Below are 24,832 nucleotides of genomic sequence, written 5' to 3'. Positions count from 1 at the left end.
AGATTTACTCCAATATCCAACGCCCCCATATATGTGAAATGGAACAGTCCTTCATGAAGAAATTCTCCCAATATGGTAACAGCAGGCAGACCGTACCACTGGAGTGTGTCATGCCGGGGGGATACAGCTGTGGAATGTTTGACTTTGCTGGATGACAGTAGCGAGTTGGAATTTCTTGTATCGTATGGTAAACAATAACAGTGTGGAGCCTACCTGGAGTATTTATTTCGTGCAAACTTTGCTATTCTGAGGCTGTAATTTTCTGGATATTGTATTAGTTACGATTCATCTCTGTAGATCGCTAGTGCTATCATTCCCCTACATTACTATGACATTCGCCAGCTCCTTGTATTTATATTCGCCCAGTGGATGTGGTGAGTAGATGGTGCCCTGCAGATCAGATGTATGAGCATGCAGTGTGTGTTCCCGATCCCAGGCATGGCAGAGGCTTCCTGTGGGGGTTCTATGCCCCCCTGATGTGCTTCCCTTATGTAATGCACGGACATCTATTCCCATAGTCACCTCTGAGCACAGGTATAGCTATGTGAGGTATTGTGCAGTGTTTCCCTAGGATTAGTGGACATCTACTAGAAATGGCAGACAATGCTGCCTGTGTTTGCTTACACATTTGGTGATACAAAGCTGGAATATGCTCCTCTTGGTGCATTAGGTTCCCATTCAAATGACCAAGCAACCAGAATCCAAAATGTATGTAATATTGCGGTGCAACAGACTATTACTCATAATATCAGTATTTTCCTCTTTCTGGAAATGTCTTCAGCAGGGTCCTGCAGTGCTGCCCATCTTGTATATGATACAATGTACCTTGGTAAATTACTCTTTGTTCCTGTGGTAATATCACTTCAGTAGCCTGAAAACCTTAATTTTAGCTGTAAAAACCAACAACAACAGTTCACACAAGCTGCATGATGATGACTTTTCCTGGTTTTATTTATTTAAGACTTTTTATTATGTAATAAGGTGTACATAAATAATAATGATATCTAATGGCTAGAGGTTAGCACCTTTTCATTGGTTAGGGATGATGTGTAAATGATTATATCTGTCACTCATGAAGGTTTGCACTATGTGCATGTAGTACCATACATTTTGTAAGGTTAGATACATACATAGAAATGACATGTCTAAAACCGATGTATATGTGTGTGAAAACGAGGAATGTGCAGGGTAAAGCATTTATATTGAAGAAATAAAGATAAAGTAACAAACTGTTCCTGAACATGCTCCATCATGCTGCAAAACATCAGAAGTATGCAGTTTGTGTGGATGAAGCCCAAGGGCTGAGTTTCACATATTCTGTGTAGAGAGCGCCTATAAACTAAACAAACCATAAAGATAAACAGATGCCATGAGGATAATATTTGCATGAGATGCAGGAGTCCTATTCTTCCAGGGGAATATATAATCACTGACATAAGTGGTGATCATCTGAGATAAAATTACTACTGATGGTGGCAAGATCATTAGCATTGGCACAATAAGGCAGAGAAAACTGCATTGATGAGGCATAAAGTGCAGTTAGCAGTAAACTGTCAACAGATATCAGACTGCCTTAGAATTTGAGCAAAATTAACTGAGAAGTGGTGTTCAAGGACAGTTTTAACTTTTAATAAAGCTGTTCTCCCCCACATGTTGCAGTTGAACTTACCTTCATCCCTGTTCCCGAGATCTCTACTTTCACTTTTTTTACAGCTTTTGCAGAAAAAAAATGTGGCTGCATCTATCAACAACCTACTGTATTTATCTCAGGGTGGCTGGAGGCCACCATGCATATGGACATACGGACCAAACTGTAAAGATCTGATTGCTGGGCTTAAGTTTGGCATTTATGTAGGTAGCTTTAAAAAAAAGGGTTGGGGGAACATTCTAAGTTGTCCTCCAGCTTTATAATGCTTTCTTTTCCTCCCCAGTTTTAGAGAGCCCTCACACGTCATTATTAGTCCCATTTCTCTGCTCACCTCTTACACATACATTAGAACTACGGGGTGTACTGTGCCCACCTCATTTCCTGGTAATGGACAGCCCTCAGCTTGTGTATACTGGATAGAAACACGAATCATTAAGCTACGTACACACTTCCAATTATTATCGTTGGTAAACGAACGACGAACGATCCTGCACGATATCTGCGAACGATCGTATAGCACCGATCCTGTACATACAGATAACGACACGATCGTTCGCAGATATTGTACACACGATAGATGCGATCGTTTGAACGATACAGGAAGTGACGTGCACCACAGGAAGTGAGCGAACGTTCGTTCACCGCGCATGCTCAGACCATGGACGATCAATGAACGACCGTACACACGATAGATGGTCAACGATCGTCGTCCAATCCGATCCGCCGGTCCAGTCGTTCATTTCCAACGACTATCCTCGTTCGTCGGCGTCGTTGGTTACTTTTTTTACGAACGATTTTTGCCCAATCGATCGTTCGTCGTTCATTTCCAATGATAAAAATTGGAAGTGTGTACGCAGCTTTACACCAGAACAGGAACTCAGAAGGTATGATATCACAGGTTACAAATGATGAAATTTCTGCTGTTTGGTTTATGATTGAAGCAAACAATAATAATTACTAGACTTTGATTGGAGAGCAAGAGGAACCAGGTAAAAAAAAAAGACATTCATTCTACAGCCTTTTAGCGCGTTTAGCTTGAAACATAATGGTCTGGAAATAAAATCTGGCATAAATACTGCTAAGTCATTAATCATTAATATTGTCCTTACATGACCTGCTGGCAGAAGAAGACAGTACATCCTAGTAAAGTAACAATGGTATGTTCAAACTAGGTCAGTACATTAATAGCTAACAGAGGGTCAAAGTCCATGACAGGGTAACGGATTCTGATATCACCTATGGAGTGCAACCTAAAAAAATACTTCTTGCTGTACCCCTAAGGACTAGATATCAAACAGGAAAGAGCTTGGAGAGGTTAGGGGTACGAAATTGTAAACTCAAGAAAATGTTTAGTTTAAATCTGCTAAATAATTTCTAGGTGTCTCAAAACAAGAGAAGAAAAGCAGCCACAGCAGGAATTACCCTTGTAGTTTCTTTGTAGAGGTCTGAAATGTCCTCAGCACCCTCTTTGTAAAGGTCTGATGCATCAAGGCTTGATCTCCCAATCTGCATGAGTCTTGCATAATGGTGAACTTTATCTCTGACCTCTGCTTCTGAGAGACCACTGCTTCAACACAGAGAATCAGGGACCTAATGTTGTAGTATTCATAGACTGCTAATAAATGTGTCTAAAAATTTGCATGTGCAATGTACATTTCCAATAAGATGCCACAAAGAGAACCAATTGATGAGCAGGACGTACCTCCTGTGCACACGTGCAGAAGTCACATCAGCAGTGGGACCGGAGAGAAGTGGTGGGAAAGATTGTTGTGCGGGCCCAAGCAGTAACTGGAACCTGGACCTATCAATGCTGACAAGGATGGCCAACTAGGAGGCAAGTGTGTTATGGCACGAGTCCACCACCATCCAGAGTACAGTTCCCCTTTCCCAAGACATTTGTATGGATTTGGGCAGCATGGTGGCTCAGAGGTTAGTGCTCTGGCCTTTGCAGTGCTAGGTCCCAGGTTCAAATCTCAGCCAGGACACTGCATGGAGTTTGCAGGTTCTCCCTGTGTCTTCGTGGGTTTCCTCCCACTTACCAAAAACATGCTGTTAGGTTGATTTGCTACTCCCCAAAACTGACCTTAGACTGTATTAAAGACATATGACTATGATAGGGACATTTGATTGTGAGTCCCTTTGAAGGACAGCTAATGACATGGCTATGGACTTTGTACAGTGCTGTGTAATATGATAGCACTATATAAATACTGTGTAATATAATATTAATTTGAAGGTTTATTAAAATGTGTTTTTTTTTCATTCCACCTCCTAATGGGACAGTTTTTCCTATTTGTGTTCCAGGGATGCTAAAATAAAGTAAATCAAATAAATGACCTCAGTTATGTCTGAGTTCGCAATTTCATTGCTTTATTAAGCATAACTTTTACTATTCTGTTGTTTACTAGAAATACATTATTTCTATTTGTTCGTGCATTGTATTCTTCATTTCTACTCTCCTTTAAACACCATCTCTTATTTAGTTTGCTTTCTGTTACTGTTTGTTCCTTTTCTAAAATTGTGACCAAAAATAACACAGTGCTCTCCCAAAAGAGATGTCCGGACTTACCAAGCTTCTCATTAAAGGATGAAAAGCTATTTATGGTCAACAATCAAAATATGTTAAGACACCACTTTAAAGATTCACTTACATTCTATATAGATAAATTACAAAAATAGTTTTGAGCAAAGAGGCCCACCTACAAAGAATATATCAGTGTTTAGAAATGTTTTTTTTTTTTTCCAAAAAGCAGTCTTCTCTATTTCTCTTGGGTTTGTAAATCCTGTAAAAACATAAAAATGTATTCTTAGAGAAACAATAGCCTCTAGTCATGCATGGCAGAATGCACAATTCAACATGAAGGACACTATGATGATGGTGATGAGTGGAATGAGCGCCGTATTGTTTAGGCAGCAATAATTCCTTATATAATGGAGCAGTGTGTACATGCATTACCATTTTCTGCTTATACACTGTCTGCGTTGTTTCATCAAATGCAGATCTGCACATGCAACAAAAAAAAGTCATAAATGAACAAGGGCAGTGCAACCCATTGTGAAATGATGAGAACTGTCCCACTGTTATAACCACATTATGAAGTGAGATTAACACAACACTGCTTTCATGATGATCCATTGTTCAGTTTGCACACCACCTTTTACAGTAAACAAAAAATAAGGGATTTTTTTATATACATTTCCTCTTTTCAACTCTATTGGATTGCAGGACATCAGATCATGGTAGATGCCAGAGCCTGGTGTTGTGTTTATTGTCATGCAGCTCCTGCCTTTTGTGGGAGTCATCCTGGAATGAGCACAAAGCTGCAGAAGTATAAGCCTGTATTTATGCATTTTTTGTTCCTTGTCCTTCTACACCAATAATTTCAATACAACAAATTGCTTCACCTTTAGTTATGCCTTTCAAAATCATCTTATCAAAAATTATGCACATAACAGGTAGGTACATCAAAAAGCAGCCCTGTTTTGAGACCCAGTGACAATTGTTTTTATTTCTTTGAAGAAATCTTTAGAACTAGAAATACTAGGGATACTAGAATACTGAGGGAGCGCTAAAAAGACTTCATTGATAATACATAACTGTTTAAAAGCAGTGCTTAGCAAGGTTTCCAGGCTAGTAAAGATGTCTTGTAAGAATGGACATCAGCAAACTGGTAGGAACACATGGAATTTATTTAGGAATGTTGATAAACAGAATAGGCTAACAATATGGAAATGTAAAAATGTATTCTATATGTGTGAAAATACATGTCAAAGTGCTGTTTTTGGCCCACTTGCTCCTGGTTTGGAGTCCTTGGTCATTCAAGTTTTTGACAGGAACAAGGCCCAAGCTGTTGATAAATGCTCTATTTTCTATTTTTCAGCTGGTTACTCCAGGAAAGGTTTTAGGGCCCCTTCACACATGTGGTGAATCTCAGTGCTGCACAAACATGAACATCTGGTATGCTGTATGTTGTGTTAAGGCTGCCTATTGATTTGAATGAGATGCCAAAGCACCTGCAATCCAACTTGTACAGTTTTTCCTCCAAAGCACTGGCACTCATGGAGCATCGGGATGCCATTTAATATACAGTTACTTGTAACACACAGTTTTGAAACAAGCCTGAAAGAAACACTGTCCATGCACACATTTAAGGCAAAGTGACCATGTGTTTCTAAACTTTTGGCCATTCTTCCAGATGAGCTGCCCCTTACTTTATTTTGGATTCCCTGATTTCTGTCAGTTTAATTTTGTGTTTTGAAACCTTTTACACTCGGTGCAATGAGGTGTTTAAATTTTCAGCAAAAAGTAAGTAAAATATTCAAGTTTTGCCAGTAAAATTAGTTTCTGGGGTTGGAAACCCTTCTCCTGTTAGTACTAGGAATGAGATACATCTGTCTACATATCACATTTATTTTCTGAGTATAAAGTCATTTTTATAAATTGCCTAAAAATGAAAAGCTAAGACTAGCTTTCCAATAAATGTTTGGTATTGAATGTTTATTTCCTTTCTGTGTAGTGTTTTACGTCACTGGGACACCTGTACTGGGAATGCCGCTACTTCCTGCCACTGGTGACTACAAAATCAATTTGGTTGTTAAACCAGAAGCAAAACCAACATAACTATCACTTCAAATGATTGTCTGTGTTAAGGTGGCAAGATTCTGACACCTTTTTAGAGACAGGGGAATCCCTTTAAGAGGTAACCGTACTTTTTATTTATTGGATCCCCTATTCTTTTTGAGATCTAGCAAATGTGACAGGAGCCACTAATGAGTTGCATTGCATATTCTTTGCTGAATTCTACATATAAATCCATGCTAGACCTATCAATGGAGGATGTGACATGACGTACCACTGCCTGACATCAGTTCAAGCAAGGCATCTCACTATTGCAGCAAAGTAGTGCCCACACTTACCTTTAGCATGCTCCTCTGCCAAATTATTCACTGCTCCCAAAATCTGTGTGTTCCTGGTGACTTTCTATAAATCAGTAGGTACACAAGGATAAGACTTTACATGATAAGACATAGGCCTAGCAAATGACACTGACCCCTAAACTGTGACAGGCAAAGGGTGTGCAATGTTCAATACACAAAGCACAGTTCTATGTCCTGGCTTTGGATCAGTGGAGCAGCAGCAGTTCCTTATGGTGCCTGCTACTAAGCCAGAGTGTTCGGATTTATAATATTCATTTCATTTTATTATAACCTGCCTACAGGCACACTTGGGTAAATACATAAGGCTTGAACTTGTGCAACACAATGCATTTTAGATCAGCTTATGGGGTGCCCAGCAGTGGTCTTGTCTATCCAAATATGTAAATTCTCACGTATGAACACACATACAAATAATTTTATTTTGGCAAAGGAAACACACTGATCAACAAATCAGGTAGACTGGGCTAATGTCTTCCACGTTGCTTAAGATTCTCTGGATATCCTGTGTATCTCCATGCGGATGCAAAAAAAATACAAAATAAGCTAACAGCATTGTGAATAAATCTTTTAGTCACCGTTATAAGGGCCAGTTTTGCCCAATCGGGTTCATTGGCAAAACAATTCACTCATCTCTACAACACATAGGGTACATTGTCTTTTAGCCGTTTGCTATTTGTGGGATGATAACCCATGTGCACATGAAAGGTTGGCAGCCTTATAAAGGTCACCGGTCACCTTTGTAATTGTAACCAGCAGTCACCTCTTAAGAGCAAGTTCATGTAATATTTTTCAGCCACACTCAATTAGATCTTCCTAGATTTATTTTATTGTTCTGCTTCTTCACATTTCTCCTTACAGCAAAGTACTATAACAAACACAATTCATTTTGTAAAAAGTGCATCTTTATTACTTTTTATAAACAGATATAATACACTTACCTCTATCTCATAAGTACAGAAAGCATTACTGAAATAATAATTAGAGATAGGAGTGCTGGTAATTCTTCATATAATAGAGACAATATACATCCTGTGGTTTTCTTTGTTAGTGACCTCTGCAGAATCATTATTTGCCTGCATGATGTTTTTCTACACTACAGAATCGTTATAAAATATTACTGGAGATTTTTCCATGAGTCCATACATTTTAGAAGAGCTGGCGCCATATTTAATATACCACATCCCCTCCTGAATGGCATGTTGACCAAAACAGTAACAGATGTATCAAAATATTCTAACATAGTTATTAAAACATGAATCATTTCTGATATGAGTGAATGTGTAGATCTCGGTGTCCTTTGATTCATGGGCGCTGGTTGTTACACATGTTCATGGAGGAATAGTGGGGGTGATGACCCAGCTGCCTGCAGGACACAAAGCAGCCCCATATTTGTAGTATGTAACCTGAGGGTATTAGTGGTGTATAGATCTTCATGTTTTATATTAGATGTCTAATAAACACATCATATTGTCAGACTGTGCTGGAGACAAGTCCTGCTGCTGGCAATGTCAGAAACATTCCTTTGTTTTTATCAACCTGTCTGCCATGCTGGATTATACTGGAAGCTTACACTCCGATGTTTATTATTAGGTACATAAAGTAACAACATATAAAATATATGTGAGGATGTATGAGAAGATAAATCTTGCAAGCTTTGTGGTGTGCTGGGTCCTCCTCTCAGTCACATCAATCACCAAGCTACAAGATGCATGCACACATGTGTATAAAGCATAGCACACCATGATAGCAAGGTTTATATCAGTAATATGTATCAGCAGGACACCAGTCACTAAATACAATAATGCACAGATAGTAGATTATACTGTAATTAGAAATAATGGAAATTGTTACCTGGTAAAGGTTCAGTCGTCACATCCACTCACACAGGACATGGTGTGCACACAGCTGTGTGTATGTTTGTCATATTTTCTATATTCTGTGCTTCATATAACAATTCCTGCTTTCTCCTGTCTGGCAGATCTCCACCCCTCCTCCCTGGATTTCTTCCTCTGCACATTTTATTTACTCAGTTCCTTGTTACCTTACCTCAGCCTGTGTCCCCCATCCCTCCCTCACTAAGCCCATGGCAGCCCCTTCCCGGTCTCTGCTGCCAGCTCTCTCCTGGTGGTTATGTACACGCTGCTCCCCCCTATTTTTGTGGGGAGGGTGTAGTTAAAGGGTCTGAAGAGAAAGTGTGATATAAACCTTGTAGAAGCTGCAGTGTATTACAGTCAGTGCGGGTCACCTACAGGCAGCCCGGGCTGTGCGCTGCACATTGTATGAGGAGCTCAAAATGGCGGGAGAACAGGAAGGTGAACGGATGAGGGAGACACGGGCGGGAAATGGCTGCCTCTCGTGTGCACCCGCGGGGGGAACAACAAAGCCTGCCACCATGTTTTATGATTCACATTTCAAATGCCTTATGTGTGCTGCAAGGTTTACAGTCATAGCTTTTCACTGAGGGGCGAATCATGCGTTTAGGAAACTAATTATACTGTAAATGTCCCACAAAGGGGTTAAAGTCTGCTAAGCCTCCTAAGAAATCCTCTTGTGTTGTAAAACCCGCTTTCTAAATGAACCATCTTCATCAGGATGAAAAAGAACAGAGGGAGCGGGAGGGATCCTGGAATTACTCCCCCCTTCCCTGCGGCCATCTGCAGTCTACCTGCTGACACAAGGCTGGGGGAGGGCCGGAGACATACAGGCGGCAGCTTAGCAGAATGGTCGGGAGGGCTCCTGTGTGCACATTATTATTACACATGTATTGTCACCCTTCCTCACAGCCTGCTGTCACACCCAGTCTGCTGTATCCTCTAAACAAAGGGACATTCATTCATTATTACAGACATTCAGAAAAACACTCTCCCTCTGAGCTATGGGTGCTGTAGTCTCTCATTCTGGTACTTCAACCAAATAGGTCAGCCTTTGGTTCCCTAGAGGTTGCCAGGTTTCCTTGACAAATTACCAAATTCTGCCTCTGGTAACCATGGTCACCAATCATGTTTTCATAATCTGTAGGGGCCGCACTTTCCACTGACCACCTTTGTAAGGATCCTTTCCTCTGACCCCTAGTATAAAGGGGCCCTTTTATCACCGACCACTATCGGAAGAAGCTCCAACCACCAGCAGAAGATGGGACATCCTAACCCCAGAGCGCTATTACCGAGTGTTGCTCAGGGTAAAGAAAACATGCCGAAAGCGGTAACCATGAGCCACACTCAGGATAGCCTAAAAAATAAACACCCGGTCCCATTGGCATCCCCCAGCTTTCTGCCCGTCGGATCCCATCCTTGGGCTGCGTCCTCTTCCTCCCATCGATCCCCCAACGAGTGCACCGACGTTCCCCGGGAGTTGCTGGTGATGTAATTTTGCATTGGGTTCTTTACAAAATAACTGTATTGAATCCAATACAAGGTAATCATTGTAATATATATTATATATGCTACTGTACAGTTATAATACATGTTTCAGTATTTTTATGCACCCTTGTTTTAACAGATTTTTGTGTTTTTCTATTTAAAGTTTGTTATTAAATGCCTAAGAATTATAGGCCTACAATGTAAAATAAATTTACATGCACAAAAATGTACCAATTTTGGCATAAAAATATTGACATAATTAGACAGCCATGGAGGTTAACTCACAAATATCAAACACTAGAACTTTCACTGCCTGCCTTTCTTTTCCGGCCGTTATCATCATTAGTTTAATCTCAATTTAATTCATGTAAATAATATTGTCCTATAGAACAGTCCTGGGTGTCAAATGCTAAGTATTCCACATTCCTTACACATATTTATCATGAGCTGCCCACACTAATGTACATCGAGCTGAAGACAATTAATATTACACAGGTGTACCGTGAACCCCAGTTATTTTAGTGTCCCCCATGTTAAGGTTAGGAAAGGGTGATGAAGATTTATTAAGCATTTATTTCTGTAATGTGATAGACCGTTGTGTATGGGATAGCAAATATTGAAGCATAAAGGTAAATATGAAAGCCAATAAACCGGTCAATAGCAGTGGCAGCCTCCATATCTGCCTTAGGAAAGAATTGAACTTGATAAATGCAAGTGCATGGCCTCCCGTATGATCTTGTTCTGGTTTGGGGGCATGTTCTTTTTATAAAGATTATTACTTACCATTATCTCCTAGACACACAGGTTCCCCCCTGCTTGTTTCAATATTAACAGCCAGACTTCTCTTTTCCAGTTGTGTTGCTGCTCTATCAGCAGCTTTATCACATACATTGCAGAACTAGCAGCTACATAAAAACTAATGTAAACTGATCGTAATTCAGTTTTAACTTCCAGTCCTTTCCCCCCTTACTACCCTAATCCTAAACCAAGTGGCAATGGTTTGTTTCTCAGGTCTGTTCAGTGACATCCAAGCCATAACCAGGGGGTCACTACTGCTGGCCTTTGCTTTGGGGGTTTCTGAACAATCTACCAGCCCTTTATGATTTGTGCCACACAATATAGCAATCAAGAAAAGCAAACCACCCAACATATTACTACTATAAGGCCTAGCAAGGTATAATAACCAAGCATATATAACCAGCAGTTATAACCAGAAAGCACATTACAGATGGCCATAAGGATCTTCTGTGCATGTTGTTTTATGACAGGTACTATCTGGTTGACACACTTTGCCCGTGTTAGTGCAAAGCAGCTAGTCCAAAATGTACACATGGCTAGCAAGTGTGCCATAATATACTGTATATAGCACATTTCAACACCCTGTAATTTAAACACTAAAATCTTAGCATTAGTCCATCACATCCTGGCTCCAAAAAAGGAATTTTAAACAAAAAATGTTTAAAAAACTTGCCATAGGCATGATTATCTGCATAGTGCACTTCAGGCAGGGCTGTATTTTCCATACATTGGCCTTGGGCATCAGAGTCAAAGGGGGCATCACCAAGCCACAGAATGTACAAAGTGTGCAAGTAATTTTATTATTTTGTGTTGCCTTTTGGACATTTGTGGCTAAATTAGTTAAGAGAACTGATGATTGAGAGGAGTCAGAAAGGTATTTATCATCAGGGAATATGATATTTTTTCTTCCTTTTCTTGTTTGATGGTCTGCACAGCTGAAAAGTTGTCGGCGAGATAAAGCAGACGGCATGCTTCTTCTAACAGCAAATTTCAGCATTAGTATTTTACAAAGTGGAGTGGAGCTTTACAAAAAGTCAATCAAATTTGGGTGTGCCTAGGACATCAAGGTGTCTAAATTGGACTCTTATTGTAGGCGGCTGTCACTTTGTTTGGCCAGGCCAGAACATGTCCATTGCTGCAGTGCCACTGGAATGCAGTGTAATATAAATCTTGTGAAGCTCCGGCAAACTGAAACAGCAGGGAAAAGTTTTTCCTTCCTCCCCCAAGATGGCAAGATTTAATGGCTCTCATCTAAATAGGCCCAATCTCCTCCATGTTTGCTGACTATAAATGATCCCGCTTCCTAGAATAGCATATCCTCAGTGCCGCCCACCTTTTTTTTACTGAAAGTTTTTTTTATTTTTAGCTTCCTTTTGTTGTTGTGATGTGGAAAATGTTTAGGCACATGTACAGTATTGTGTAGAAATGTATTCTGCCAATAACTGCGTTCACAGTTTTACAGGGGAGTTTATAGTCTGCGGTCATATTATTCCATTGCTCCACCCATGTGTCTCCTCACTGTCTGGCTCCAAATGTAGCCTGTTCACATTGTCCTATTTCCAATGGTGCTGTCTGGATATACAAGGTTCAGCCTGTTATCTATCTTACAGGAAGCTGAGCTAGACAATGTCCCTGTAAACTGAGCTCAACATCTAATTTAAGTGGTTGACTAGTAAAGAACTGACAAATTTAGGGTTGCTCCAGTTGTTCTTTCTGGCATCTTGCTATAGACAGTAAATGTAAACATCCCTTTACTATATAAAAGCTGACTGCTCAATATCTTTGGAGGAGCAGTACTTTAAATAAACAAATTGAAGCTACCCACAAACCTGGCATTCCCAATCTAGCTTTTTTTTTGCTAAAATCTAACAACAAATTTGTATCTATAAAATGACTGTGTTGGTCAGTGGGTGTCTGTGAAATAGTCAAATGAGCAGACTGGAATACCTTCCCCTATGGCTGTTGTACTACTCATCTCCTCCTCTTCATTTTCCATTGACCTGAATGAATATTGAGGAGGGTATTGTAATGAAATACAGACAGTGGAAATAGTTCTTATAGTATGCAGATTTTTACCCACATTATTATAATCTTTTTTTTTTTTTTTTTTTTTTTTAAATAACTGTGCTCTTTTTTTTGTTTATTGACTGAGTTGCATGCAATAACATAGTGGGCTCTGGCACAACAGCAATATGCAGTACAGGTTGAATTTTTGTGTAATTGTTTGTCTATGGCTAACCCAAGGTTGTGCTTACACAGAAAGATATCTACAAAGTGATAAACTTTGAGCACCAGAATTGCAACACACTGGTATTCCTTACTTTCCTTGCTTGCTTTATTGTGTAATTTTGACCATAACAAAGAGAATGGTCAAATATAGTTTGTGACCGTCAAGGGCATTGAAAAAAAAAAAAAAAAGATAGAAGGCCTAGATCAAAAGAAGTGAAATTTCAGGAAGGTGCCAGTGGAGCCTTGTTTTATAATAGTAAGCAAGCCTGAAAGACTGCAATAAAATGTATGTTAAGGCGTGATTCTTTTTTTTTTTTTTTAATTTTGGATAACGTTGCTGTCTGTGTACCAAAGAGGAGATTCCTTCTGGTGACTATTGTCAATAAAGTTTAATGCAGACGTCCGATGGACAGCAGAGAATTGTCACTGGAAACAATCTTTTCTAATTGTTATCAGTGACAGATAAACGAGCGAGAGATGTACACATAAAGCCATTCTGTTGTATGGAGAGAAGAGGACGAGTGAGGATAGATGCCCTATCCTCCATGGGCGGATAATTGAAAGACATTGGAGAACTGCTATACATATGGCTTTCGGCAGACAACCATTTGTCAGTCGAGTTGTCAGTGGAGCAATAGCTGAGAGTAAATCCCCCAATTAGGAAACCTGTTCCATGGAAAACTCTCTATTCACTTTCGAAATATTTTATTCCTGTCTAATTTTCTGTTTCATCTTTAAAACTGAAAGTTACGTGAAATATCCCTAAATGGAGCAGAGAATGAAAAAAAAATGAATAGGGGTTTAAATCCTTTTTTGCTCTATGCAAAACTAACTATGCATATTTATGTTATACAGTGTACATGGACTTTGTAGGCAGGAGAGCATATCAACCAGGGCAGCATTGCAGTGTAAACAAACGTTGCCAGAAAACATAAATTATCCAGATCCCTGGTGCCCAACCTGTGATTCTATGGTCCGGCCCCTTATGGTCAGAGCCCCTTAGGACAGTAATCTGGGTTTCTTTTACCCAAGTGATACTCATGCCAGTAAAGGGAAAAAAAAAATATTTTTTGTTTCTATGATCGTTGATTTGTAAAGGCCTGTAATAGTGTTAATTTCTATCAGTCTCATGTAATGTATTTCCAGTCGATTGAAACAAGCCCCTAGTCCCCAACAACTACTATAACATTTACAGTCTCTCACCATCTCCTGCAGTATGTCTGCAGTCTCTGACCATCTGTTGTAATAGGTCAGCAGTCTCTGACCATCTTTGATCATCTCTAGATAGCCTTACCATTTCCTTTTGGCAGTGTCTGACTTGAAAAAAAAAGGACCGAGGCTTGACGGGGGGGGGGGGTCAATTTGGATGACTTTGCAGAAGAAAACTTTTGCTAAATACATCTGAGGTTGTGGGTGATCTTAAGATCTGAGCTCTTCTGCAACATATTGCAACTCTTTAATGACCAAAACAAACTCTGCATTTGTTTCTTTTTGCATATCAAAGCACAGTTTGCGCCAGAAGTTAATAAATGTCTAGGCTCTATAAAGTTTTTTTTTTTGCTTTTGTGATTAACTAACAGTGAGGAATATTTACAGGAACTGACACTACGCTGCCTAACAATATGTTGAGACGAACATCTGTTCTAATTGCATTTATTAAAATATTGTACCTGTCCTGACTTACAAATCCAACTTAAGAACACGCCTACAGTCCCTATCTCGTATGTAACCCGGGGACCACCTGTACTTTTATTAGTCATCTTGGTTTATTACCTCTGATTTTACTTTGTTACTTCTATTTGATATCCCCTGCCTTCATGCCAAGCTAACCCAACTTTTATGCCAACATCCAGTGATTGCACCCTCACTGGCCACGAAGGTAGTCTCACTGGGCAACAGAATGCCAGTTGACTTGTCCTAATGGTAGGTAAAGTCAGGCCACAGTAAACAAAAATCAAACAAAAAAATCAGAGAGGAGCCATCTAAGGTTACATACACGCATGAGACAGTACTTGCCAGAACATGACTGACAGTACATGTAAAACATCTTCCTGTAAAAAGATAAATCCATAAACAGTAACATTCTTTTCTACTGAAATAGCTTGTAGCCAAACTACAACAGCCAAGGTGTTAGCTAATATAAAAGTAATGCATAAAGGAACATAAAATTCAGGTGTGTGGTGCATAATCTCTTGGCTGCCAGGTCAGGCAGAACTCTTTTTTTAAAAACTAAGTATCTTCCAACAATTTGTTTTTCTACAGTGTTTTGTTAGAAAGATATTTTAGAATTGAAATCAGACATTTTTTCCATGAGATTTGTGCCTTGTCATTGAGTAGTTTATTATTATTATTACACAGTATTTATATAGCGCTATCATATTATGCAGTGCTGTACAAAGTCCATAATCATATCTCTAGCTGTCCCTCAAAGGGGCTCACAATCTAATGTTCCTACCATAGTCATATGTCCTTAATAAGTCCAAGGTCAGTATTTTTGGGGAAGCCAATTAACCTAACTGCATGTTTTTTTGGGATGTGGGAGGAAACCTGAACACCCGGAAGAAACCCACACAAACAGGGGTGAACCTGCAAACCCTATGCAGATAGCGCCCTGGCCAGGATTTCAACCTGGGACCTAGTGCTGCAAAGGCCAGAGTGCTAACCCTTCAGCCACCATATATAAAAGATTGTTAAGTGACAATCTCATGTCCACAACACCAGCACAAGCCTCTGCCAGTCAGTCTTTTGAAGTATTACAAGCAGACATCATTTTTTGCCTCCATGTTCGGTAGCAAACATATAGTTGTTGGAACCTGCTTGCATATCTGTCAGTTGAGGTCCAACTTGATATGTATACCCCCCATATTCAGAACATTTCCAGGTCCTGTTACTTTCACCCTCGCAACATCTTCAAAATCCGCCCCTACCTGTCCCCAGAGAGCACCAAACTCCTTGTACACGCTCTTATTATCTCTCATCTGGATTACTGTAACATCCTCCTCTCTGGTATTCCACTAACCCGACTCTCTCCTCTACAATCTGATATGAATGCTGCAGCCAGACTCATCCACCCTTCCCACCGCTCCTCTTCCGCTGCACCTCTTTATAGTTCTCATTGGCTTCCATTTCACCTGAGAATAAAATTAAATTAAATTCAAGCTCCTGTGCTTTGCCATAAAATCTCGCCGCAGTTCTTGTCCAACCTACCTTTCCGACCTGGTAAAAAAAATACTTCCCTAGACGCTCTCTTCCCTCCTCCAATAACCTTCTACTGACTTCCTCACTCATAACCTCATCTTGTGCATGGCTCTAAGACTTTTCTAGAGCTGCCCCCACTCTCTGGAATGGTCTTCCTCGTCCTATTCGGCTTGCTGCTCAAAACCCATTTTTGTCAAACTTGCCTACCTGTCTTCTTCTGTCTCTTAAAACCCTCACTACTTATCACCATTCCATATTCCCCTTCTATTGTGTGATACTTCCCCCATCTCTTAGATTGTAAGCTCTTCTGGGCAGGGTCCTCTCCTCCTCCTGTGTCACTGTCTGTATTAGTCTGTCATTTACAACCCCTATTTAATGTACAGCGCTGCATAATATGTTGGCGCTATATAAATCCTGTTTATTATTATTATTATTAACAATAATAATAATAATAACAGGTAAAGTCATTGAATGTGCTGTGGTGATCCTAATTTTTACACCATATGATCTCTACTTATGCTTTACTATATTATGAATGTTGTTATTCTAATACATTATAATACACCCCAATCAGAAGACAACTAGTGCAGCAAGCTTACATGCTTGGTACATTTCCCCACCACTTACCAAAGTGTCAGGGAATGGGTTAAACCTCACACTGGTGGTAATGGTAAGCAGGGAGTAGGAGGGGTGGTGATGGGCGAGTTTCCACAGGAACTGGTGCCAGGGGAGTGGGGAGGTGTCAGGCAGATGGTTGTTATGGCAACTGGTCCCTCTTCCACAGCCTGCCTTTACAAGGGCTGCAGGGTCAATGTTACCAAGGAGACAGACTGGGGAATTATAAATGGTGGGATGAGTGTATGTGCATGGGGGCAGGGAGGTGCACATGAAAGCTACACAGAGGAGGCGAAACATAATAAGAAATGAGTAGGAGGAATTGCAGACAAGGGGTTTGTGATCACAGGCAGAATGAGAGGAGGGGGGAGAGCAGAGAAGGATAAGAGAGAGGAGGGGCAGAGAGAACACAGGAGTTCAGAATATAATGGCAGAAAGGAACATAAGAAGGGCTGTTCAGAATCAGGGTGGTGATATACACTGTGTACACACTGTACAGAAGGAAAACATACAAAATAAATACTTCCTGCTGTCAGCATTCGTTACCAATCTTCTTAGCCAAATGCATTCATGAGAGACTGTAACCGAGAAGGATTTGATGGTATCTGGAGGAGGGAAGTGCTAGGATCCTGTGTGCTTTATAAAGCTTCCCAAAATAGCCTGTGAGTAATGCAAGTGAGGGCTGGGCCTGGATGAAGCCAGGAGGAGGAGAGCCCATTACCAGTCACCATCCCACCAATGTTCTCATTTCAGCCAGATTCTGATTAAAGCAAAATGAATGAGGCTGTCTCCACGCCTATTTGTAATGTTGGATTTATGTTACTTTTTATTAAACTACTAAAACCAAATCAATGACAACTGACTACCCTACAGAAATCCTGCTTATTTATTCTCCATATTTTTTCAATTTTTATAGAAGTCTTTGGATTTTTTTTTACACTGCAAATTTAAATTATCAGATTCAAAGTACAATTGATTTAAAACAGCAGGCCCATGTATAAGAAAATGTTGAGTTCCTTTATGTCCACTAGGGGGCGAGTCAATACTTCATCCTCTTGCAGAGCTATGGGCGTTGCTGCTTTCTGACACTCTAGGTGTGTCAGATATTGGGCATGATTTATTAAAGCTTTCCAAGAGGATTCAACGTCATCTGTGAAGCTGGGTGATCCAGCAAACCTGGAATGGATCTAGTCCAAGATTCAAAGATGAAGAAATCTATTCCAGGTTTGCTGGATCACCCAGCTTCACTGATGAAAGTGTATGCTCTCCAAGCTTGGAGAGCTTTCAAAAATCAGGCCCAGTGTGTCTCCCTTTGGTGTTGTAGTATTATCTGCTTGCTGCAGTCAGTTTTGTGTCCTGTAGTGATAAATTTAAAGCAGAACCAAATTTTCATTGGCTTCATTGGAAATCAGTAAATATGCTGTGGTGCTGTAAATGAAACACACTTTTGTAGGTGTCCTACAGCGATGACCGGGCCAGGAAAGTGTAACCGCTGCTTCCTCTAAAGCCACCATCTTCGCCACTGACTCCATAGTGGACTTCCAGGTCCATAGTGATCCTCCTCATTGCATGGCCACTGATGATGTAACTCCTGCAAATGTGCAGGACGTACTGTGTCCCTGGCATCTGGGCCTTCTGCTAAAAAAAACTCAGCCTCCTAATGACTTTTTGTTTTGTTTGGGGGGGGGGGGGGGGGGGGGGGGGGGGGGGTTTAGTTCTGTTTTAGCGATGTAAAAAAATTTGCTGGAAACAAGTATCCAATAATTCTTGTGTAGTATTTTTAGCACTAATCTTTAACAAAAATTGAGTGCCACATAATCAATAGCTATAATGCAAATACCTACATAGCAACTATACTTACATGGCAATAAGATCCAAGTCATATTCATTTTAAGATGTAGATTGTAGGGTGTTAAAGAATGTGTGCCAGTCACTTTAAATATAAACCGTTTTTTTGCACATGGCAATATGGGAAATAGGTAAGGTGCAGATAGGAATATCTCTGAAATCATGGATGCTCCCATACATCTCTGTGTATATCTCCCACTCAACCAGTTACTTACCACATCCACTTTTATGGGGCACAGTCACAGCTTGTTTGCTGTGGGCCAGACATTTTTGGACTTTTCAGTGAACCTTTCAGGAAAACTTCCAGGAGGGGAGATCCCTGCTGCTTTCCACCCCATAGGCCCAAAGCCTGGGGGAAGAGACAGTCCTTCTTTTAGTAACACCCTCACAAAAGCCCATTAGGGAAGAAGTTGAAATGTGTTGATTATCACTTTAGAAAAGCTGCTAGCAGGCTTCAGTAGGCTTTCAACAAGCTTCTTATAATGGTAAAGCCTGCTAGCAGTTTGTTTAAAGTGACAATCAAGACGCTTATTAGGATCTGTCAATCAACTAATTACTGCAATTCACAGTAGAACATGTAACATGCATGTTGTAAATCTTTATTGCAATACGATACAACAACGCAATGCACCTGGTGTGTAGAGAGCCACAAAAAGTCGCAATGCTAAAAAAAATGTCAGATACTTTTTAATATTTCCTGTACACACTTCACTTAAATAAGTTGAAGTCTATGTGAACAACAATTTATGAAGGTAATAGAAAGAATCTTCCAAACAATCATCCAGATAGGGTCAACATGTCTGATGTAGGGATAACATGTCTGATGGCTTGAGTTGATTCTAACTTTTTATATGAACTATACTGACAATGGATCAGAACATAAAAGAATCTAGTTCCTAAAGATGTCTGGATATGTAGTAGAAGGAGCAATGTGTAAAACTAGCTTTGTAAAGCTTGCAATCATGTTATAGCCTGCTATCAGGTTCTTTAAAGTCAGCTCTGTCAAAAAGCAGACAGAAGTGGAAATTTAAAGGAAACTAAATCTAAACCTGCTTGTGTAAATTAGGTACAACAGAACTCCAAAATAAGATAAAAGTGAACCGAAAATAAAATATTTTAAATCCAAAGATTTTCCCACTGTATTTTTTCTGACCCCCAACCTATGACAATTGGACATTTAAGAAGCTACACACTGATAGTTTTATTATTCTGTAACTCCTCTTTCTCCTATCAGCATATGGTCCTTCCTCTCACACTTCAGCTCCACTAAACATTGACTACAAAAATCTGATACCAGGTGAAACTTTGGCACTTATGGTTCTTGAATATAAACAATACACCAATACATGTATTGATGATCACAGAGTTTCATTACTTTGTTTCTCCCATATCTGCCTGGAGTTAGGCTTCAAGAATGTAATTCATACCTATAGTTTTTTATTAGAGAGCCAATAAGAATTTCTAAATCTGAAAATCAACCATAGTCATCATTATTTTCATCTTCATTTATCAGAAAAAAATAAAATAAAAATTTGTATGTTTATATGTCCTGATCACTGTCAAATAAGTCCTGATCCCACTTAAAAAGTATTAAAGCGGGCCTATAACCAGATTTTTTACTTTATATAAAAAAGTATATATATGTTTTTATTTTCTAAAAAAAAAAAAAAAGCACAGCAGTAAAGAAGGCATGGGAAGGCCAACGTATGGTAGGATACATATGTCATGTATCCCTGGAGGCTTCAGGCTACTCCTTGTGTGCATGTCTGATGTTGAGTATGTGAAATAGGGTTTTTTTGGTGACGTAAGCAGAAGCTGAAGGAAAAAGATTGGTGGCACCCAACAGTTTCTCTGTGCAGGGATGAAGGAAGAATCCAGGACAGTGCGGGACCGATTCAAAGCCAGATATAGAGAGATCAAGGGCTCTGTGGAAGTAAGTGGTCAGTGTATTTTTTTTTGATTTTAATGAAAGTTCTGCTTCAAGAAAACATTGGTTAACATTGCTTTATAGACAGCTGTCATTCTCAGTTGCTCACTAGGTGGTGCTATGTTGATTTTCATGAGTTACATTGTATTTTGTGAACAAAAACAAACAGCTCCACTTAGTGGTTACATTTAGAATGACACCAGATAAACCAATATATATGGACAAAGTAAGGCCCAATAGGGATGTTTCTCTGGCCCTTTGGGTGGTCCGCGGCTCTGCCCGGTGCCACCCCAAGCAGGGTCAGGAGGAGGACCCTGTCGGGGGGAAGGGTGCTGTAGAACACGTCCCCCGAATATGAGCCTGTGATGGGAAAGTGGGCAGGCTGTGTCCCTGCACACAACCTGCCCACTCTCCCATTGCAGGCTCAGATCTGTGATGGGAGAGTGGGCGGGGTTATGACATCATGACATCACGTTCGGTGGCATCATGATGGCATAACCCCGCCCACTCCCCTATCCGCCCAGCCCCTCTGTCAAATTTTATTTTAGATTGTGGCCCCTGACTAAAAAAGTTTGCCCACCCCTGGGCTAAGGCTTAGTCTACACAGACTGTCTCCCCAGCGTTTAAAGAGGAACTAAAACCTGTTTTTGGCCTTACTAAATCTGGGGATCAAACAATATCCAACAGAACATGGGCCCATTGTTACACATTGTTTATGTGCAACTAGACAGTCCATAGCCTCATATTGGAAAAGTACGGATGTACCCAATGTATCGGAAATACTGTGTAAATCTAATTTACAAGTTATCTATGAGAAATTGTTTGCTGAAAGTTTAACTAAAACGCTGAAGTTTCATGAATATTGGTCTTCATGGTTTGCGCACCCAAAATGTACGGTGCAAGTATAATTTATTAGGTTTGATATCCTGTATCGATGTCTGATACTTTTTTTGTCTTTTTCCTCTGGTCATTGATATTTCTGTTGAGTTATGGCACTATGTTTGTTTGGTTATTTGTTTGTTTGGGGTTTTCTATTTCCTCTCCTTTTTCTATATTGTTTGTACTTATACTGAAATTTTTTCAACAAAAATTATCTTTAAAAAAGATAAAAAGGTACTAAACTCAAAAACTAGTCTTTAAATTATTAATCTATTCTTACTTATTTGCACTAAAATGTCAGTCTTCTCTGGTGGCACTGACTGGGCCAGCTTGTAGCCATGAAAAATACAATAATTTATGAAGTGTTTAGAAGTGGCCAGCTTGTGACTGGCAGGATTACGAGCTCTGCTGTCCCACATGCACAGATAATACACATACTTGGTGTATCCGCGTTGCTGACCAAGAAGGAAGCATACCAATTTAAAGTCAACACAGATGACCTAATTGTGTTAGTTCTATTGCAACAACTCAATGACTCTCTTTATGTTTGCATATTCTTCACAAGGAGAAACTGAATGGCCAATTGGGACTGACCCAAATATATTGCCATTGTGAAGGAGGACACACTTTAAGCTCCGCTTTGAGCTATCAATGAATAGTCGCCATTCAGTTGAGTTATAGATTGGAATTCCCAATTCCTCCAATAAACCAGGTATGTTATGCCAACACAGAAAGCAACTTTCAGTTCGAAAGTACTGCAGAAATGCAATTTCTCTGGTTTGAAAATACGATACCTTTGTTCCTTTTTCGAGGACATTTTTCTCACGCAGTCTTGATGCTAGGAGTTCTGAAGCCTTTTTCAATAGTCCCAAATCATGTGCCAAATCACTCAACTCATGCTGATCAAATCCCTCATGAACAGAGTGCTCTTCAATTTTAAACTCTTCATCATTGTTGTCACCTAGTTCATCACCATATTCATGTTCTTCAAGAGAGGGTAGTGTAACGAAAACCGGCAATGGGATTTCATCTGAATGAGCCACTGGGCGTATAGCGGATGGTAGACAAGGATACTCTGTTACATTTATTTTTCCTGTTGTATCCTGAAGTTTTCGCTATACAAAATTAACAGTCACTGAAATTATCTGCTGGCTCTCGCCAAACCATAGATATACCAAATGGCATCTTATCACATGTTCCCTTTCTCTACACTTGTAAACCCTCGACACACAGTTTGTACACCTTATGAGGGGCCCCAGACGTATCTTGATCACAAAGTTTAACTTTCAAATATGCCGAATTGGCTTGCTCTACAAATGCGCTGATGTACGCCCTTTGATTTGGAATAGTGAATCTGCCACAGATATAACAAAATGAAACGGGGTTGTTTAGGCACTTATGAGGAGAAACAGCAGAGAGCCAGACATGATCTGAAAAAAAGACGTGTGTAAGTAGAAGTTGAAGTCAACAAAAAATTTGTTCAAAAGTGGTATTGATTAAGATATTGCCTGTTCAAAGCTTTTTATTATTTGCAGTTCCACTTTTTATTATTATTAGTTCCACTTTAAGAACTCAAACAAAATACTGTAGTAACAAAACAAAAAGCCTGGATTAGAAACACTTCCACCAAGGATGTCATTTCCCAGATTGCACCTCACCGCCTAGGCGATGGAGGGACCTGGGGGTGTGGCTAGAACTGGTTTTTCATGTTTAAAGGTTAAAGCAAGCTGAAAAAAAATATTCAGACAATTATAACTTGGGTTATGTTATCCATAAGCCAAACTTGATCTTGTGAGTATAGGTACGCTTTAACCTGAGGCTTTAAAAGCCCATGTTCGAAATTCCAATGCATTCCAATGGGCTAATCTACACCAGGGCATTTCCTTGAGGAACGTTTTTGAGTGTTATGTATAACTCTCCTTGTAACGTTTGAAAAATTTAAATGCGGGGTTAACGCGGGTAAACGTGTCTATTGATTTCAATAGGGGTGTTTTCCCACGTTTATAAAGGCTTGAAAACATAATTGTGGTGAAAACACTGTTAAACGTGGCTAAACACAGCATAGTTCTGTCCCAGAGTTTTCCAGCGGTATAAAGGCAAGCTTTAGAATGCCTGAAATTTCAAACATGGGCTTTTAAAGCCTCAGGTTAAACGCTGGAAAAACAGTCCGTGTGGAGTCTGACACCTTTAAAGTTCATTAAAATACATTCAACTATCTCAGCTCACACAGAATGATAGATGAACAGTATGCAAACTGTTTATACCCCATAGGGTCTATTCATCAATATTTTTACATGTTTATAATGGTGTGAAAACCTAATGGCAATGCTGGTTGTGTATTTAAACAAGCTTTTATCTTGAATCAGTGCTGCTAAAATTTTATTTAAAGTTATTATTATTTAAAGTTATTATTATTAAAGTTATTAATGTGAATTAGGCCAACATAGGTAGGTTAGCTTTATCTTTAGAACTAATTCCAGGCACAGTATAGCTGATAACATCTTTTTTTATATTTTTCACAGACTACTTAAGATAGATAATAATCAAGACCTGTTACAGAATGACTCACTTGTTTCTCAACTGTTAGTGATGCATACAGAAAGAAGCTTTAATAAATCAGACTAGTTACACTAGTACTGTACTTTAGTGCTGTAACAGTAAGTTGTGTACACATTCTTGGTGGATGCTACTGTAGAAGGTTTTTTATTCTAATTACGTTTTTGTTAGGAGATTATGCATTTATATACATGTTCTGTTCTGCCATAGTACCCCAGAATTTGAAGGTATTCTTTCTTAATTGTTTAAAGCTAGGCGACTGTGAATCACTGGGTTAGAGATGCCACATGGATTCATTTTGCATATGTGTGATTAGTTATTAAAGACATAAGCACCCCATAAAATGTTTTCTTTATTCTGTATTGATCTTATAGTATGTACCTATTGCAGATAGTGCATAGGTGACCTCTATATTGGAACAATTGTCTTCATAAATATGAACTTGCCACATTTTTTTGCATGCATGTCAGCTATGCCATATTTAGATTCACAAGGCTCTATCCCTATGATTTGGTCCCAAAATGTTGAAAACACTAAAAATATATTAACACTAGCTACAGTCACATGTAGTGGCTCATTTGTATTTACATCTAATAATAAAACCACACAACCTTGCCATATACAATGCAGAACTACACATCACTGAGTAAAAGATAAAAACTATCAACTAGGAGATGGAATAGGCTTGTAAAGAAGGAGTTTTGTAATGTGCACTTTTGTCCACAAGATGGCATCATCACCAGATGTACTACTATGTAACTAATATACTGTAAATTATTATTTCAGCTCCTTTGGTTTCCCATGGGGATGGTTACACTATGTTGTGGTGCTGTTAAA

General features: G+C 39.5%; 1 long non-coding RNA gene across 1 annotated transcript; it reads right to left on the bottom strand.

Annotated features, from left to right (window-relative positions):
- Positions 1 to 967: 967 nt before the first annotated feature.
- LOC140328591 (uncharacterized) lies at positions 968 to 17,395 on the bottom strand. Its single transcript, XR_011920311.1, has 3 exons — positions 8,438 to 17,395; positions 2,169 to 4,431; positions 968 to 1,741 (listed from the first exon to the last, which is right to left on the bottom strand). It is a non-coding gene; the product is annotated as an uncharacterized lncRNA (long non-coding RNA).
- Positions 17,396 to 24,832: the final 7,437 nt, after the last annotated feature.

This window comes from Pyxicephalus adspersus, chromosome 4, assembly GCF_032062135.1.
Source record: "Pyxicephalus adspersus chromosome 4, UCB_Pads_2.0, whole genome shotgun sequence".
Lineage (NCBI taxonomy): Eukaryota > Metazoa > Chordata > Amphibia > Anura > Pyxicephalidae > Pyxicephalus > Pyxicephalus adspersus.
The sequence above is the reverse complement of the archived record's forward strand: the minus strand, read 5'-3'. Positions and strand labels throughout refer to the sequence as shown.